The following is a 5,124-nucleotide window of genomic DNA, read 5'->3' as shown; positions in this document are numbered from 1 at the left end:
TCCAGCAAAATATGGCTGCTCCACGGCTCCTGGCTCTGGCTCCGCAACACTGTTTATATCAATTTATCGATCATAGTCTCGTCACTTAAATCTCGATTATTTAAAACACAACACTATAACCTAATATTTTTCTCCTTTTTTCCCTGAGAAAGGGATTAGGTAAAAAAGGAGAAGGTGGAGTTTATTTTAAGATGCTACAGTAATAACAATTTTTAGATTATTTTTGGGGTAACTCCAGGAAAATTTGGATACAAACTTTTTTTGAAGAAAAATAACGAATGTCTATAATTAAAGGTTATATAAAGTAGTAAGTTTCTTTTTGTCTGTTACTTAAAATACCTAATGAATCGATTTAATTATTCATTTAAAGGAAGCTTCACATTGGAAGCTAGTAAAAGTGGCGGCACAGATTATGACGCCAAAAAAAAATTAACCAATGAGAGGCCACTATAAATTTTACCATTGGTCAATTACTGTGTATACTGGCCTCTCATTGGTTGATTTTTTTTAACGTCATAATCTGTGCCGCCACTTTTACTAGCTTCTTCACACCCAGGATCTAAATAATACCAGAAAAAAACCTAGTTTTTACCACTTTTACGGTATAATTTTACCAGCCTTTACGTTATAAAAAGTGGTAAAAAACTTGGTAAATCTGACCGAAAAGTGGTAAAAACATTTTTTCTGGTACTTTCTCACGGTTTTTACCACCCGTTTTTACCACAATTTTCGGTCAAATTTTACCAGATTTCCGGTAAAATATTACCATTTTAGGACGCAAATTTATACCAGATTTCGACCAATTTTACCACTTTTTTGGTAAAATCTTACCGCAAATTTCTGTAAGATTTTACCGAAAAAGTGGTAAAACTGGTCAACACCTGGTAATATTTTCGTCCTAAATTGGTAAAATTTTACCGGAAATCTGGTAAAATTTGACTGAAAATTGCGGTAAAATCGGGTGGTAAAAATCGTGAGAAAGTGGTAAAAAACGACCGACCCTAATTATAGAGAAACTTCGCTTTTAAAAATCGCAAAAATTATAAAATTTTTTGTTGTATTTTTATATTTATTTAACTTGAACATATAATAATAATTAACAGCAGCCGTTCTCAATGTCGCGCAGCTGAGGACCCTTGGGTGTGCCGCCAAACACACAAGTCTTCTTGATTCTACTGCTCTGGCCGAACTGTTGCGCAACCTCCTGGATTTGCTGGGCCAACTCTCTAAAATAGAAGTTATTTTAAAGAAAACTTTAGCAAGGTGATAAACGCATGAACCTCGGGGTTAAAAAACTGGTTTTAATCTTTTTAATAATTGTACATTCTATATCCGCGGAAAGCCGTTTATAATACAAAGAAAGAAATAACTATTGGACCAATGGTAAAAATACATTATTGGTGCCCAGGTAAACTAACAACTAATTTTAATTTACAAAAGGGGTATTTTGTGTATCATCAATTTATCCACCATTATCTTATCCCTTATATTTCAACTTTAAAAAAGCGAAGTAGTGGGTTTCATTATATTTTCACAGTAGCTTTTCTTTTATTTCTAGCCCCTGCGGTGGTCTCTAAACCTACGTGGCAATCATTAACATTTACCTAACCTATCAAAAGCTACTGTGAAAATACGATGAAGCCCGCTAGTTCTTTTTTTCCATGATCAACACATTTTACTTGAACTAGGTATATATCCTACTGGCTGACGTTTGGATAAAATTCAACCAATAATTCGAGCTTGATACCTCCTCATCCAACTCAGATCGTACGAGTTAGATACATACCCAGGGAGGTAGGAGACATTGGACTGTGAATTATACTGATACCCAAGGTTTAATATACACCTTCAAAACTTTGGGAACTTACAATCTAGCAGTGTTCATATTTCTCAGTGTCCAATAATTCTAATCTACTGAAGGGGTATAGTTTTGTTTATCATAATTGTGAATGTACACATACCTGAGTTGGTTGTCTGACCCACTGCCATCCGTTTCTGAATGCTGATATGTCAGGCACCACACACAACATACTCTCTTGGCATCTATAATAAGAATTAAGTTAGGTTAGGTTAAGTAAGATAGCCCCGCAGGGATTAGGTTTTAGGTAAAAAAGGGAAAAATATACATAGTTTTCTTTAAAGTTTATGTCAGAAAATGGTAAAGTTGTCAAGTAAGGTTTTTGTTTGTTCGTTAAGATCTCGCTAACCACTATTTTAGGGAAACTTCATATAGGTCCTTTTAAAGTGAAGTCTTTAGATAGTTTAAAGCTATTTTTATGCCTCCCCCATAAAAAAAAATCAATCACGTACCTATACATTGTCTCGCTCTCCACATCTCTGAACCACACCTTGAGGTTGGGGGTGAAACACTCCCCGGTCAGCTAGAACATGGCCACGTCCCCACCCCCATTCAGGTGCAGGGAGTGGACCACGGGCACGGGGGTGACGGGGGCGCGCACCGGCCCCATTCCCTCGTAGAACTGATTTTCAACCTGGAATAAAATTGCTCATTAGTTAATTAGATAATTACAGGGATATAAAGGGATAAGACAATGGCTGATAAATTGATGTTCATCTCTAATGATGATACACATCGTTACCCCTTCTGTAGATTACAATAAGTGATTGAAATGTTAGGACACTCAACTTAATGAACCAACCAATAAAAAATCAATAAAAGTACCCAAGGTTGTTAGGCCAAAGAATAAGAAAATGTTATTTTAAAACTTTGGGGGCTAGTGTAATTTACAGCCCAATGTCCCATCCCTCCCTAGTAAATATCTAATCTATAATACAAAGTAGAACGATGTCTGTCTGTCCGTCCGTCTGTCTGTCTGTCTGTCTGTCTGTCTGTCCGTCCGTCCGTCCGTCCGTCCGTCCGTCCGTCCGTCCGTCCGTCCGTCCGTCCGTCCGTCCGTCCCTTAAGATCTCGGTAACCACTGAACCGATCAGATTCTACTCTTCAGGGAATTTACCTACTTTATCACCTCTTGGGGCAAAGCCCCTAGAGGCTAGGGGCGAAGCCGCTAGTTAAAAACAATAGGATCACAGTCGCCTTCAGATATATATTTTGGGTTAACAAAACTGGTTTTAATTTTAGAATTTTTTATTTTAATGGAAAATTGTCTGTAAAAAACCAGATTTTTTAGTATGCCTGATAACCGTTTCTAATCCAGCGGTTATTAACCGGTTTCGAAGCCATACTGGAATAACAAGTACAATTCTATTACCTTGTCAGTGGAGATAATTGTCCAGTTAGCGCCGTCATTCAGCATCTCCTTGTTGGGCTCTTTGGGACATGGGGTAGCCTAAAATAAATAAATCAATTAATTAATTAATCATCAAAATTCAAGTATTTGAATGTGATATGATTCGTTCATCCTGTAGAAGGGGAGGGGATGGGGTAAAGGGGGTATCATTACTTTAGCCAGCTGCAAGTTTCAATTTACATTCAATTTGTATCCATTTATACATCGTCGTTAAATCTATTGAATAACTTAAAATCCTTCATGTAGAAGGCACATTTGTATCTATCTATCTATATAATCTATTAATACCTGGAACTGAATAATCCTCTCCTGAGACAGACAGAGGTACATCCTGTCAGTATCCTTCATGTAGAAGGCACACTTGTGTATATCTATCTATCTATTAATACCTGGAACTGAATGATCCTCTCCTGAGACAGACAGAGGTACATCCTGTCAGTATCCTTCATGTAGAAGGCACACTTGTGGAGCTGGCTTACAGGGTCCTCAGCGTCAAGGATGGCCATCTGTTTGTCAACCTAGATAGAAATAATCCTGTTAATGGTGGAGTATTTAAATGACACATACTTATTAGATCAATAAATATAGATTTTACAAGGAATGAAAATTGGACTGTAATTTACACTGGTACCCAAAGTTTTATATTCAAGTTCTCTCATATATCGACTTAAAACTTTATAAAATCTTCATTGTTAGGTTCAAATAAGCAGTATCAAACTATCAGGGTGATAATGCTTATCATCATTGGATATTAACAACAATTTATTGTCCATTGTCTTATTCCTTAAGATCCTTAGATTTTAATATACTACGCTACTGCAAGGGTATCTTTGCCTTTGATGCTACAGAAAATCAAGTACTCAAAGTTTAGTGAATCAAGTTCTTTCATTCATTGGCTAAAAAACCTTTGGGTACTTTTATTCAATCATGATTGTTTGGATCAAATTAGCAATGTACAAACTTTTCAACCAATAATAATACCCTTACCTTTCTAATGATAAGCCTAGGCAGAGCCATGCCGGTGATACTACAGACCAGTTTGACAGACGAACCGTAGTGTATGTAGCCGTCCCGGACGGTAAACTCTTCGCTCTCACTCTCGTTATCATCCACTAAAATAAAATTTTATTATCTATGGGCTGTTTATTACAGTAGTACCCAAAATTTTATAATAACGTTTTCTTATACGTTGGCTTGACAACTTTTGGGACTTGGATGAATTTTAATTATTTTTAAAATTACAACTTCTTTAGATTATAATTAGACATAATGCTAGATAAATTTTCAAAAGAAAGAAAAAGAACATAAGAAAAAAAGAATACTTTAATAGTTAAATTTCTTGCATCGTATTATAAACAACTTTCCGCGGATATAGAATGTACAATTATAAGGTTAAAACAATTTAAACTAGTTTTAATCTTATGTACTTTTTAATCTTTGTACTTTTTTATATTCGTAGAAAGCTGGATATAATTCGATGCTAGACATAGTTTTTTCGTATTGATGAGAACCGGTTCCTATCTACCGGATTACTCTTTATTACATTTAGCAACTTTTACCTTTTGGGCATGCTGTAATAAAATCAATACGTCAATACGATCCGTCGCCCCCAAGGATAATATCCCCACTTAACTCATTGCTCAAGCGTGCGTGGTTTAAACAGAACTGAAGCCACTAACTTACTAAGCAACTCCAGAAGTACAGGGTTACGAAAGTTTAAATTGATGTTATCTTTTTTTAATGTTAATATTGAATGTAGTATAGTTTTGTAATGACATATAAAATATATTCGATAGAATATAAAAAAAATATAGTGCATTCAATATTAAAAAAAATATTTAAATATATATAGTTG

The 5,124-nt window shown here is 35.3% G+C and overlaps 1 pseudogene across 1 annotated transcript; it reads right to left on the bottom strand.

Moving 5' to 3' along the window:
* Positions 1–1,922: 1,922 nt before the first annotated feature.
* LOC145328454 (recombining binding protein suppressor of hairless-like) lies at positions 1,923–4,847 on the bottom strand (annotated as a pseudogene). The gene is made up of 6 exons (XR_013882464.1): positions 4,829–4,847; positions 4,257–4,381; positions 3,659–3,787; positions 3,231–3,308; positions 2,311–2,492; positions 1,923–2,043 (listed from the first exon to the last, which is right to left on the bottom strand). The product of XR_013882464.1 is annotated as a recombining binding protein suppressor of hairless-like (transcript).
* Positions 4,848–5,124: the final 277 nt, after the last annotated feature.

Source organism: Acartia tonsa, chromosome 1, assembly GCF_053477335.1.
Source record: "Acartia tonsa isolate MP-2025a chromosome 1, ASM5347733v1, whole genome shotgun sequence".
Taxonomy (NCBI): domain Eukaryota; kingdom Metazoa; phylum Arthropoda; class Copepoda; order Calanoida; family Acartiidae; genus Acartia; species Acartia tonsa.
This window is presented reverse-complemented; position numbering and strand designations above follow the sequence as displayed.